This window comes from Miniopterus natalensis, chromosome 10 (genome assembly GCF_054644295.1).
Source record: "Miniopterus natalensis isolate mMinNat1 chromosome 10, mMinNat1.hap1, whole genome shotgun sequence".
In the NCBI taxonomy this organism is placed as follows: domain Eukaryota; kingdom Metazoa; phylum Chordata; class Mammalia; order Chiroptera; family Miniopteridae; genus Miniopterus; species Miniopterus natalensis.
This window is the reverse complement of record NC_142090.1, coordinates 22,951,661-22,966,944: the sequence shown is the minus strand read 5'-3', so window position 1 is coordinate 22,966,944 and position 15,284 is coordinate 22,951,661. Positions and strand designations below refer to the sequence as shown.

The window sequence follows — 15,284 nt, the reverse complement described above, 5'->3', positions numbered from 1 at the left end:
TTGAAAATTTATGAAACACTATAGAATATGATGAAAAATAACAGCCAATGTATTGAACAATTTATCATCCTAGATACTATTTTTCCCCCACTTATCAGCCTTAGCTGTTAAACCATTCTTCCGTGTACACAGTTCCAATGACAAGGAACTCCTAGCATAAAGAAGGGGAATTGGTGGGAATTAGTAGTATCCTCTTTGGTTTGACTTGTCAAAGCTAGCTATTACAGTGAAGCCTTAAGTCACAGATGGCCTTTTAAAGATAAAACACTAAAGAGCAATAAAATATCCGATCAGGGCAGGGTAACTAACAGCTGCAAAGTTCTAGAATAAAGCTGGGGGGGCGTGGCTTTAAAGCAATGTTAGCTATAATTCAGCTCTGCTAGTCCAGGTAAACATATCTGATTGGTGACAGCAGGATCCCAGAAGAGCTGTTGAATAGTGCAGAGAAGTGACATATTCTGGAGATCAGCTTGAAATGCCACCTGGTTGTGGATTACAGAGAAGCAATGGCAGAAGGCAGGACCACTGAGCATGTGGCTGAGGAGAGAAGAGCCAGTGACTTGAGCTGAGTGGAGAGAGGCAACCTGGGCAGACTCATAGAAACAGGCTTTTGAAACTAAGGCTATGGAGACTTATAAATATATCATCTATAAGGACTCACTCATCAGACTTGGCTATGAATGAAAGTCATTTCATCCCACACAGTGAGTTGTGACAACCGTTTAACAGTAATAGTCAAATCACAACAGCATTCAAGTTCAGGAAATAATGAGCTAATTTAAAACCCATAGGGAATTTAAGGCAAGCTAAATGGCAATTTATATCTTGAAGTTTCTCCAGGACACCTTCTATTATAACTGGGGTCATGGAGTCTTTAGCTCCTCCATGAAAATGTGCAACCTTTATTTCTGCATTACATGCCAAGGAAGATAATACATTTTCCACAGGAAAATGCCAACTCCTCTCTGGGCAAGCTTGCTGATAACTGACAATATCAAAGCCTGAACTGATAAGGCTCTGTTGGTTTCTGAACAAAGTGCTTTAGAGTTTTGTATCTGACATCATATGCTTTACACTGTCCCCAAACACAAGTAGACAAAATCCATTTCCAATCTGTTCCAGACTGTCTTGTGTATTTATGGCTAAGTACTGAATCCCAAGCTAATAGCCATTGCAGGAAAGAAAAATTAGTGATTTTAAATCAGGATTCAGTTAGTGTTCAGATATAAAGGATGCCTACTCCTTTGTAGGCATTTTTAAATGAGAGGACCAATTGTGTTGGGCCCCCCTCGCCTCTGCCTTAGTTGTGTCCACTTCCTGGAAAGCCATCAGCTCCCATCTGCCTGGTTAACACCAACATATTGCAAGTTGTGATCTCCTTTGTAAAAGAGAGTTAATCACACTCCTTTGTGCCAACACTATGTCCAGAACAATCTTCATTACAGCATTTAGCACTTTCTACAGCAGTTGTGTGTTTACATATACGTTTTCTCTGCTAGAACACTATGAGGGACTATGGCTGGCTCATGTATGATGCTGAATGAATGTCTGTTAAAGAAATAAATTGAAAAAACTGAATACATGTCATAAACTATAAACTTCTTTGGTGAACTGAAAACACATGACAAATGAGTACTGGTGATTTTGAAAATCAGTGAAAACAAGTATTTTCCTTGATAATCAGCAGTGATATATAAATATTTGTCCATTACTTACCATGAGAGTCTTTAAGTCTTTAAGTCTTTAGTTAATAAGTAGTCTCATAATGTGCTATTATTCCGAATTAAAAATCATTTGAGTGGCAAAGCATGTGCTGGAAAGGTGCTTTGAGACTTTTTTCCACCGAAGAGAATATATTTGGCCTGACTCATTCACACCATTGCCTAGTCCCACTTTGGACCAACTGGAAGCATTTGGAAGTGCAGCTGGTTATATTCAGGGATGCCATCTGTAGCCATGAAAAAAGGGTCTTCCCTGATGAAGAGAAAAGTCTGTAAATGTTTTACAAACATGATCTCTGTTTCTTAGTACAGTGTGCTTTGTTTTATCTTGTTTTGTTTTTCAGTCTATGAAGCATGAGTTTGAAGTCAGATATACCCATGACTCAAGCTCTAGCTCCTCTACTCATTAAGCTGTTAGACTTCAGAAAAGCTTCCTCAAAACTCTACAAACCCTTATTTCCTCATCTGTTGAATGATAAAAACACTGCTTCAAATATCTGTGAAGATGCAATGCAGTAGTGTATACGAAGTATCTATCTTGGTGCTTGGCCTAACTCAGGTTCACTATAGATGGCATTTCCCTTTCTCCTTGTCAACTCACCTGGAGATTGGTGTCCCCCAAAAATGAGTCCATTAGTACAATAGATGTACCTTAGCTCTTCTTTAACCTGTGGCTTGTACTCCCACCATTCCCACAGTTTTTAAGATCAATATGCTTGTAATTCATGGATATCCATGAATTCTAATAAGATGTGATTACACGGTGTCATTGCTCTGCTGTATGAAACGCCAACAAAAGTGTTTAAAAACCTTTCAATATTTATAACATTTTTCTATTAATATATTTTTAGCCCTTCATAAAACTCTAAAATATGACTATTAAATTGTACTGGACTGATCTTTTAACTTTTAAAATTAATTTTACAGTTACAGAAAGTCCCCAAATGCCCTTCATCCAGCTTTCCCTAATATTAACATTTTATGTGGCCATGGTACTTTATCAATACAATCAATACTAAGAAATTAATATTGGTACAATATATTTACTCAAACAAATACCTTATATGGATTTCACTAGTTTTTCCAATAATATTCTTTTTCTGTTTCACCATCCTAAATTGCTTTTAGTTATAATGTTTCTTACTCTTCTGTAATCTGTGGCAGTCCCACAGTCTTTGTCTTTTATGACCTTGAGACTTTGAAGAATGCAGGTTACTTGTTTTTTACAATGCCTCTCAGTTTAGGATTGTATGATGTTTTCTCCTGATTAAATGAAGTTAAACGTTTGTGGCAAGAATACTGCAGAAATTATGTATTTTTTTTGGTCCCTTGCTAAGGATAGTGTTGGCTGGGTTTCTCCCCTATAAAGTTATGTTTTTTTCTTTATAACTAATATCTCAGGGGAGTGACATTTAGAATATGCTTTGTTCCTAGAGTATGCTTTGAGTACTTTTTTGTCTGATTAACATATAAGACTATACATAGAAAGGACTCTTACATCAAAACACAATTATTTTCACAGGTATCTAATTTTTACAATGTTAGAATATGTTTATATTAAAAATTAATATTAACTTCTGATCTCACAATATCATAGTAGTTTAGTTGTTCAGTTTTGAATGCATCAGTATTTTCTTCTAGACAGAATTTAGCTACATTTAACACGCTTTGAGCTTAACTGTGAATATGTCAGATAATGATTAGTGGGTAATCTTTAAAAGTAATATTTAGTACTAAACACTATTAAAACCTCAAAACAGATGGAATTCATAACTTGAGACCTATAATGAGATAATTCATTTGTAGCATAATATACTCCTTATGTCACTTTGTATAAGTTCCCTTCAAGTTTTAAAATCCCACAATTCTAAGGATCATTGGGTGTGTGTAACTGTGTGGGCATGTGTAGGTGTGTTTGTGTAATACTTACCAAGATGAATGTAGGCAGGAAATGACCACTTAGTGTCAAGAACTGTTACTGCATTTTTTTATTAAAATATTCAACTGTATTTGTGCAGAAGATTCCCTATCAAAGTTCCATTTTTAAGAATCACAACCTCATATGTTTCATTAGTGGACTATTTATGAGTGGGACTATTTATGACATGCTGAAATACCTGTATTGTAGCTATGTTCACTATGAGTGATCAGTGTCTCCTGGGAAGACCTGCTTGCTACTTTATATGTGGCAACATTTGTTATGTTTGGTGTGATCCTTATTGATAAGTACACATCAATTTAAAGTTGTTTTTGAAAATATCTCTGTAGCTTACTCACCATTCCCACTCACTACTCTTCTGCCTTGGTCTACAGATAATAAGTTTGCTCCTGGAATAGGAAATAATCTTATCTTTTTTGTTGTTATTGTTTGTCACTTCCCAAACTAATCCAGATTCTTCAAAGTATGAGAGAGCCCATAGTCATACATTCAGTTCCAATTCCATACTTTTTTGTTCACAAAGAAATAAATATCCAAACATAAACATTGGTTCTTTCTTTTCATTCGCATTTACATCTACCCTCTGGGTTCCATCTGGAATGAAAACCAGAAGTGCTGAAAGACCACAACAAAGGCTGCTTTCCTTGGAGTTTCTAGCTCACCGGAAGTGGGAAACAGTCATTTCACAGGCCCCATCTCACTATATTTTTCAGTCCAAATTCTACACAGCCCAGACTCATCTGTATTTCTAAATTGACAATAGAGGGTGCCTTTCAGAATGGACTCCAGCAAACAAGATCACTCTGGCCCTTTCTTAGTTAATTTGGAGGGCATTTAGGTTAAAAAAGAGAAAAGTACATATTAGTTCAAACATTTGGATTGCAGGAGCAATATAAAGAAATATTCCAAATATTGATTCACATTAATAAATTTAATTGAGTAGGACTAATTTATCTGTCTATAATTTGTTCCAACTTTCCTTTCCCTGAGTTAATTGGGAACTAACCTAAAATTCTTAGATAGTATAATGTATGCCCACTTTTCAGGTGATGTTTGCTTAAGAAAGGAAGCACACAACAGTGTTATCTTATATGGAGTCTCATTACTACATGGGTCCTAATGTGTTATAAGTAAGACTATGAACTCTAAACATAAATAGCAAATCAAGCCATATAGATAATGCTGCTACCCAACACCAAGTTCCATTATTTTTTAAAATATACATCTTTATTGATTTCAGAGAGAAGAAGGGAGAGGGAGAGAGAGAGATAGAAACATCAGTGATCAGATAGTCATTGATCAGCTGCCTCCTGCATGCACCCTGCTGGGGATCAAGCCCACACACGAACATGTGCCTTGACGGGGAATCAAACCAAGATCTCCTGGATCCTAAGTCAATGCTCAACCTCTGAGCCATGCTGGCTGGCCAAGTTCCATTATTTTAAAAACAACAGGAACCAGGTGGAGGGGGCCAATGGGAGGAATGGGGAGGACATCTGTAATACTCTCAAAAATAAAAATTAAAAAAATAAAAATAAATAAAAAATAAATATAAAATTCTATGTCTAAAAAATATAACTAAATAAATATTATACAGCCTGGCTGGGCATGGCTCAGTGGTTGAGCGTTGACCTAGGATCCAGGTGATCGGGGTTTGATTCCCGGTCAGGGCACATGCCCGGTTGGGGGCTTGATCAGTGACTCATCATTGATGTTTCTATCTCTCTCTCTCTCCTTTCCTCTCTCTGAAATCAATAAAGCTATATTTTAAATAATAATAATAATAATAATAATAATAATAATAAAGTATTATACAAAAAAATTAAAATTGAAAACTTATTTGTAAACTCTTTCTAAAGCAGGATAACATCAAGCATTGAAAATCATCCATTTAAAAATTGGACAGATACATGCAAAAAAATGAAAGTAGACCACAAGGTTACACCATACACAAAAATAAATCAAAATGGATGAAAGACTTAAATGTAAGTCATGAAACCATAAAAACCCTGGAAGAAAACATAGGCAGTAAAGTCACAGACATCCCACGTAGTGGAATTTTTACTGATACATATCCTAGGGCAAGAGAAACAAAAGAAAAAATAAACATTGGGACTATATCAAACTAAAAAGCTTCTGCACAGCAAAAGAAAACAGCCTCAAAATACAAGGGAACCCCACTGTCTGAAAAAACATGTTTGCCAAGGATGAATCTGATAAGGGGCTAGTTTCCAAAGTGTACAAAGATCTCATACTACCCAGCAAGAGGAAGGCAAACAACCCAATTAAGAAATGGGCAAAGGACCTGAATAGACACTTCTCCAAAGAGGACATACAGATTGCCAAGAGACACATGAGAAAATGCTCAATGTCACTAATCATCAGAGAGATGCAAATTAAAACCACAATGAGATATCACTTCACACTTGTAAGAATGGCCACCATCAACAAATCAACAAACGACTCCTGCTGGCGAAAATGTGGAGGTTCCCTAAGGTTCCCCTTTAGTACACTGTGGTGGGAATGCAGACTGGTGCAGCCACTATGGAAAACAGTATGGAGATTCCTCAAAAAATTAAAAATAGAACTGCCTTTTGACCCAGTGATCCCACTCGTAGGAATGTATCCTAAGAATCCTGAAATACTAATCAGAAAGAATATGTACCCCAATGTTCATAGCAGCACAGTTTACAATAGCTAAGATCTGGAAACAGCCCAAGTGCCCATCAGTAGATGAGTGGATAAAAAAGCTGTGGGACATTTACACCATGGAATACTACGCAGCTATAAAGAAGAAAGATCTCGTACCCTTTGGGACAGTATGGATGGACCTGGAGAATATTATGCTAAGTGAAATAAGCCAGGCAGAGAAAGACAAACATCACATGATTTTACTTATATGTGGAATCTAAAGAACTTAATAAACTGATGAACAGAATAGATTCAATGACATGGAAGCACAGATGAGACTGACAAATGTCAGAAGGATGGAGGCGGCTGGGTGGGTGGAGGGGGAGAGAGTAACCAAAGAATTTATATACATTTATGTACAACCCAAGGACACGGACAATGGTGGGGAGAGGGACTGGGGAGAAGGATGGGGTGGGGGTGGAACGGGTCATTGGGGAGAAAAAGGGACATCTGTAATATTTTAAACAAAAATAAAATTTAAAAATTAAAAAAAAAGAAGAAAAAAAAGAGAAAATCATCCATTTATAAAGCAACATTTTTAGAGATCTCTTCTGCACAAAGTTGAATGACTTAGCCAGCGTCTAATCTTCATTAAATTCAAAGTAAGACAATTACGTAGGTTAACTTTGTTCACCACAAATATTTTATTAGAACAAACTCTAAATAAAAGTCAAAATGTCTTCTACTCCTCAGTAAAGATGTTTTATTTTGTACTGTATTTTAAAAGGGCAACTACTTAGTAAAAAAGTGTAGCTGATAAGAATTTTTAAACAGAACAAAAATAGAATCTTAATTCATTGCCACAATCCTAAATTTTGTATCATTAAAACGAGCCAAGGATGATAATCATGATTCCAAAATAATTGTACTGATTTGTATTCACTTCCTATCCTATCCTCCAAACACCATCCACTCTGACAATTAATGGCCATGTTTTCTTTCAGTTCCAAAATATTTCATATACTTATCCTTCTACCTTGGAATATTTACTCCCTTTTATTTATATTTCCTCTGATAAGCTATCAACTTTATGAACGCAGCACAGTATTCAATGACTGTGCCGGTCCCTAGTCCTTTCACAGCCTCAGAAGGAGCCAAATCTACCAACGCCTTGATTTCAGATTTCTGGCCGGCAGACGTGTAATACTGTAAATTTCTGTTGTTCTGAGCCCCCCAGTTTGTGATACTTTGTTCTGGCAGTCCTCGGAAACTAATATACCTCAAAGGAGCTATCAGTCCTTTTCTTATTTTCTATTATTTTACTTTACCCTTTTAAATATTATTTTTTACATGAATTTGCATTTTTAAATGCTCTGGCTGGTGTAGCTCAGTTGGTTGGAGCATCATCTGATGCACCAAAAGGGGGTGGGTTCAATTCTCAGTCAGGGCACATACCCAGGTTGCAGGTCAATCTTCAAGTCAAGGCAACTGATCCATATTTCTCTCACCTCAATGTCTCTCTCTCTCCCCCTCTGTATGTGTGTGTGTCTCCTATAGATCCCTTCCTCTTTCTAAAATTATACATATATATGTGTGTGTGTATATATATATATATATGTGTGTGTATATATATATATATGTATATGCATGATTCATACTACTAACAAAATCTTCAAAAAATAAGTAAAAAGTAAAGTTCATTTTTGTTTCCCCATCTCTGGCCTACTCTTCTTCTGAGAGCACCACTGTTCAGAGTTGCTTGGTATCATTCAGAAGTTATGTATACATAGTCAAGCATATATAATATCTATCATTTTATTTTGCTTAAATAAGATCTTAGTATACATAATGTCTTGCAACTTGCTATATTGCTTTTAACAATATGGCTTATATACCCCTCCATATATTCACCTGCATCCTTCTCTAAGAATTATAAAATATGTCATTATATGGATGTATAGGTTATTTAATATCTTCCCTATTGAGTTGTACCAAATTTTCTTGACACAAAACAGTCTAATAAATTCCCTTGTACATGAATCTTTGCAGACTTTATAAAGTATATCTGTAGAATAAATTCTTAGCATTATAATTCTATTTGTGAAATATTTCCTAGTTGCCTTCCATAAAGTATATAAATCTCTTTTACTATGAATTGCACTTGTTTTTGGTATTTTTTTATTTTATTTTTGTTTAAAATATTATAGATGTCCCTTTTTCTCTCCAATGACCCATTCCACCCCATCCCGTCCCCCTCCCCAGTCCCTCTCCCCACCATTGTTCGTGTCCTTGGGTTGTGCATATATGCATATAAATTCTTTGGTTACTCTCTCCCTCTCCTCCCACCCACCCTCCTTCATCCCTCTGACACTCATCAGTCTGATCTATGCTTCCATGCCATTGAATCTATTCTGTTCTTCAGTTTATTATGTTCTTTAGATTCCACATATAAGCGAGATCATGTGATATTTGTCTTTCTCTGCCTGGCTTATTTCACTTAGCATAATTTTCTACAGGTCCATTCATACTGTCCCAAAGGGTACGAGATCTTTCTTCTTTATAGCTGCGTAGTATTCCATGGTGTAAATGTCCCACAGCTTTTTTATCCACTCATCTACTGATGGGCACTTGGGCTGTTTCCAGATCTTAGCTATTGTAAACTGTGCTGTTCTGAACACAGGGGGAATTGCACCCTTTTCTTCATGAAAAAGCTTCAGTTTTAGGATCACTGTGGTATGTAAAGGATGATTTCAGATGGATTATGCTGTAATTACTTATTGCTAATATTTACCTCAGCTAATTATTCTAAAAATGTTCATTTGCTGTCTAGTACTGTAATTCACACAACAGCTCCTCAGTATTTTATGGCAGGGTGACTACAATACAGAGAAAACAGTTGTTACATTCAGAGACAATGTGAAAACAGATAATAATTTATTCCTTTGGAACATTACAGTGAAGTTAGAGTCTCAGAAACCTCATTTCTTGAAGAAAATTAATGGTCTTGATCTAGAAGGGGACTCTGTCTTTTTTTGGGGGGGATGCAATTGTGCCAGGGTTGTTAAGGTTAAGAGGTCTCTCCTGACATTGGAAATAGCAGCAACCCAGGGAACAGGGAAGAAATAGATCCTTCTGGGAGAAGCTGTGTGCCATGAGGAATGAATGTGTGTGTGTGTGTATATATATATTATTGATTTGAGAGAAAGAGGGGAAGTGGGAGAGAAATATCAGCTTGTTGTTCCACTTATTGATACATTCACTGGTTGATTCTTGTATGCACCTTGACAGGGGTTAAGTAAATTTTTAAAATTATATACTATACATATATATTCTGCACACATTTGAACAGGAAAATCCCTGTTAATTATATTATTGCATTCTACTAAGAGCTCTGACAGTCCACTCAGGAATTTGTGAAGTCTCCAGCAAAATGATGCATTCTAAATGTGGAGCTTTCTGGGGTTAATACCATTTTAACCAATGCTACTAAATATTACCTTTTTCATGTATCTAGACTCAGAGGAACTGAGAGATGATACTTTAGACCAGAAAAGCTGTCACTTATTTTCTTGAATATGGCTGAAGTTGACCAAATTACTAATCACACCAGTGAAGAAGGAAATGAGAGATGCTAATGAGTTTTTCCTTTCAAGATTAAGTTTTTTATTAGTGGAGGTAATCACTTTTAAGATCTAAAGGAATACTGAAAAAGATTCATATGGCCTTGAAAAGAAAAGGTTTCCTAAGATTCTTAGAGAAAGAGAGTTTAGCTGCATCTCACACTTCCATAGTTGTTTGACCAAGTGGGAGTTTTGTTTTTCTTCCAAAGTGGGCAGCCCAAAATCTTTATATCTTTCTGCTCATGGTTGCCTCATGGTTACAACATGGCTACTCCTTCCTTAGACTCACATCTGCATTCCAAGCCATAAGAAAAAACAGAGTAACAAAGAAAAAGTGGTATGAGGGAAGCAAAACTTACATCAGGGAAGCAAAGCTTTTCTAGAAACCTATAGCCTATATCCACTTACTTTTCTTTGGCTATAATTTGTCACAGGGCCATGTCCAGCTACAAAGGAGACTGGGAAATAGAGTTTTGATTGGTTGTTTTTTTTAATGCCAGATACATTGCTACCTACAACAAAGCAAAGGTATTTGTTAGAAAGAAAGCAGAATGGATATTGTGTAGGCGCCTAAGTACTGAGTAGTACTGTCTGCTGCAGTACTTGAGGTCATTTAATGCAACTTTTCCCTCTCCCCTCCTGACCTTTCACACTTTTATATTGAGAAAATTAGATCAGGTGACTTACTCAGTATCACACAGACAGTTCATGTCACAGCTAGAACTAAAATTCATGAGTGCGACTCTTACCGTGGTGTCTTCCCAAGGTATGCTACTATTCTCTTACCCCATAAAATGTGCACAAAGACTACCCAACTATACTGATACAACCTTGTCTTCTCCCAGTTCCTTCAACTCTGTCAGCCAGTCCCTGGACCTGAGTCTGTATTGGGTATTGGGCTATACATTTTGTTTCATTCAATGTTAAGGGTAACATTGTTTGGCTGCACCTAGAAAATGATTAATATCCACTCCACCAGGCTGTTCTAACTTTCCCAAACATAAAAGAGTAAGATATCGGAGCTGCAATCAAAGATTAAGAGCTCAGGAGAAATTCAAAAGAAAGCACAGAATACAATAGAATATTCTTTGGCCTAAACTACAGAAAAGAGGGTGAGACTTTATTTTTTTTAATTTACCTTTATTGTTGAAAGTATTACAGATGTCTACTTTTTAGCCTCACCCCCAGACCTTTACCACATTATTGTCTGTGTCCATGGGTTAAGCATATCAATTCTTTGGTTAATCTCTTCCTCCCTCCCCTGTGAGATTCATCTGTCTGTTCCATGCTTTCATGTCTCTGGATCTTTTTTTTTAGTCAGTTTATTTTGTTCAGTATATTCCACATATAACTGAAATTTGTGACGCTTGTCTTTCTCTGACTGGCTTATTTTGCTTAACATAATACTCTCCAGGTCCCTCCATGCTGCCTCAAAGAGTAAGCAGTCCATCTTTTTTACAGCTGCATAGTATTCCATGGTGTAAATGTACCACAGCTTTTTTATCCACTCATCTGCTGATGGGCACTTGAACTGTTTTCAGATCTTAGCTGTTGTAAATTGCACTGCTATGAACATAGGGGTACGTATATTCTTTCTGATTAATGTTTCAAGATTCTTAGGATATATTCCAGGAAGTGGGATCACTGGGCCAAATGGCAGCTCCATTTTTAATTTTTTGAGGAATCTCCATACTGTTTTCCATAGTGGCTGCACCAGTCTGCATTCCCACCAGCAGTGTACCAGGGTTCCCTTTTCTCAGCATCCCCACCAACACTTGTCATTTGTTGATTTGTTGATGGAAGCCATTCTGGCAGGTGTGAGGTGATACCTCATTGGAGAAGTATCGATTTAGGTCCGTTGCCCATTTTTTAATTGGATTGTCTTCCTTTTGTTGAGTTGTATAAGTTTTTTATATATTCTAGATATTAATCCTTTATCAGATGTGTCATTCACAAATATGTTCTCCCATACAGTGGGCTCCATTTTCATTTTGTTGATGGTTTGTGTTGCTGTGCAGAAGCTTTTTATTTTGATGAAATAAAATTTGTTTATTTCATCCATTTGTTTATTTTCTCCTTTGTTTCTCTTGCCCTAGGAGATGTTTTGGCAAACATATTGCTATGAGAGATTTCTGAGATTTTGATGCGTATGGTTTTATGACACATTTAAGTATTTTATCCATTTTGAGTTTATTCTTGTATATGGTGTAAGTTGGTGGTCTAGGTTTATAAAGAAGGTGTGACTTTAAATTTTATTTACTTCAAAATCTACTGTCCTTCTCTCATTCTCTGCTCTATCCTTTGCAACATTGCTTTGATTTTTGTCTTATCTTGGAATTTACTGGAATTCTGGCTGTTTAGTTAGAACCAACAGGGCTGATCTACCAACTGTTGCACAACAGGCACCCAGTGGGAACTTCAAACTGAGGCTGAAATAGGGAGTCACACAGAGACAAGGCCACGATTTTTAAAAGTAAGAGGAGTGGTCCCTCAATCTGGCTCCTACTTACACTATGCTCTTCTGTGTTCTGCATTGTTTATTCTATTATCATGGGCTCATATGTGGGATCCTGGTATAAGCATTGAATATTTTAAGATATTATTATGCCCTATTGCCACTTCTGATGAAGAGCTAGACTGCATCTATTGAGGTCAGGGCCTTGCCTTTTCAGCATAGCACCTTACACATTGTAGATATTAAATTAATACCTTTCCATTTTAAAGATGTCCACAATACTTAGGGCCACATTATGAATGAATCATTCTTCCTCTCAGATATGTGTTTCTCATGGGTGAATTTAGAGGTGTCATCTCAAGAAGATTACTTGACGTGATTATTAAAATATAGATTGTCAGCATATCAGTTTTTTCTTTAATGACTTTTTTGTTTGTTTTTACTTAAGATGTCAGATAAATCTTTTTCCCACCTCACAGCCTCTGGCAGGCAATTCATTCTTGGAATTCTCACCTCTCCATTATTTGCTCCCTTCAGTTCAGATGTCCTCACCTCAGAAAGGAGATAACTCTAACCTACCCAGTCATCAGAGATTGAGTTTGGTTCCCACAGAGCAAGTGGTCAGCGCATGCAAGGACACACCTTTCTCATTGATTGCTATTTGCCAATTACATGTAGGCTTTCAACAGCATAGGTTAGGACTTGGGCAGCTGTGGTCTGGACTCTCTTTCTAATGTCCTCCAGATGAATATTAGGGTGTGATCATAAACATACACACCACACAGACCCTAAAAAATAATTTTCAGGCACAGGTTCAATAAATCCAGACTTTTAAAAATATTTCAACATTATTTGCATATTTATGATTGTATATAATGAATAACATATGTAAGTAATAATTGAAAACAAACAACTCAGTCTGAAATAGATGAATTTAGGTGATTTCGTGACATCTCATGGTGTGTTTCATATGGTATGTATTGTTCTGTAACAAAACATGTTCTTCAGGTTTTTCTTAATTATGTGTCTTGGAAGTCTCTCCACATTAGTTCATTTAGATCTATCCTCATAAATGTTCTTTATGCATTTCATGAGAGTTTCGCTGGAGTAGACTCTAAAGCCTGATTTCAGGGTTATGGAGTCTCTGAATTTTTTATTTTAGTATAAACTGTGTGCCAAAGTAGCTGAACCAATTTGCACTCCCATCAGCAGTATATAATGGTAATTATTTCTCAGTGCCCTCCATAACATTTTACATAAACATATTTTTAATCTGATACATGCATAATGACATTTTTTCTAGCCTTAATAAAGGTTAGTCTTGTAGATAGATGTCACACACACATCTCTTTCACAGATGATAAAGCTCCTCACATTATAAACTTAGTGCTATTTTAATTGCTTTATTATAATGAACATTTGAATACAAGTCACATTCCTAATCTTTAATAAGTATCCTAAACTCGTTTCAGTCATGAATTAAAAATGAAAATATGTTTATATATTTTCAACATTTCAAGAAGTCTATATACCACCCCATGCCTTTAGTCCCTTAACATTCTGGATGATTTCATATGAGTTCTGGGAACCTGAGCTGGGGATCAGGATGTTTGAGAGTGTGAGGGAAGGTGACTAAAATTTGTTCAGCCCAACCAGGCATGGCTCAGTGGTTGAGCATCAACCTAGAATCCAGGAGATCGAGGTTTGATTCCCAGTCAAGGCACATGCCAGGGTTGTGAGCTTGATCCCCTGCCGGGGGCTTGCAGGAGGCAGCCGGTCAATGACTCTTCATCATTGATGTTTCTATCTCTCTCCCTCTCCCTCCCTCTCTCTGAAATCAATAAAGATACTTTTTAATTGCTTATTAGAGAAACAATTACAGATCAAAGAAGAGATCAAACCAATTATTTCCCTCCATTATTGAGAATTTATTACATAAAAAGGGAGACAAGTCTCACCTTTCATGCATTCAATAAATATTTATTTTTTTCCTACTGTATGGTAGGTACTGGGTGTATTTATGAGTGAAATAACTATTTGTTCTCATGAAGTATTCAATCTAGTGGAAAAGACTCATGTAGCAAACCTAATTACCTAGTGGTGAACAGTATGAAGGAAACAAATGGTGCTGACATAGACAAATACAGAAATGTATAATTGCACTAGAATCTCAAGAAGGCCTTGCCAAGACCTAAAATACCAAAAGATACTCTTCATGCAAAATTAAGGAGAGCATTCCTAACAGCAATTGGAGTATTTTTTACCTATCCCAAGTTGTGGTAGACTGTGAGAACCTGGTGAGAAGGGTGGCAGTGGAACCAGGTGAGGTAGGATGGAAGGACATAGGACAGGTACAGGTGTCAATAGCTTTAAAGAATAAGCTAAAAGAAAATGAGAGTGAACCAACCTGACAGAGCAGAGAAGAGATGAGGGGAGAGGTTTCCCAGAGCCAACAAACTGCTGTTCTCCCCTGCACCTGTCGGACTGTGGAAGGCAGTGCTCAGTACAGATCAAGCCTCCGTAATATTCATGGCAGTGAGATGTTACCTACTTTTATAAATATATGAACATGTTTTTAATAAAATATATGTATTTAATTACACTTATGGCATACGTTAGGTCCTTAATAAATGTTGGAATAAAACTCATCTGTTCAATTAGCCTTCTTCCTGGAGAGCATCGTCCTCTACTATAGTATGTTATATTTTTAATATGTCAATGCACAGGTATCCTTTCAAAGTAAAACTTGCATCCATTTATTTTAAAATTGGCAAAGCAACACAAAAATAAAGATTAAATTGTCATTAGAATTTATATTAATCATCTAATGCAAGAAGCTACTTATAGCACAAACAACTACAGTACTGATAAGTCAATATGCTAAGAAGAGTAAACAAGAATTGCTTCTTTTTTTTTTA

At 36.4% G+C, this 15,284-nt stretch overlaps 1 protein-coding gene across 1 annotated transcript in view; it reads left to right on the top strand.

The window, feature by feature from the left end:
* Positions 1–15,284, top strand: part of CPED1 (cadherin like and PC-esterase domain containing 1) — a 270,333-nt gene that overhangs the window by 210,057 nt on the left and 44,992 nt on the right. The gene's annotated exons all lie outside the window — the stretch shown is intronic.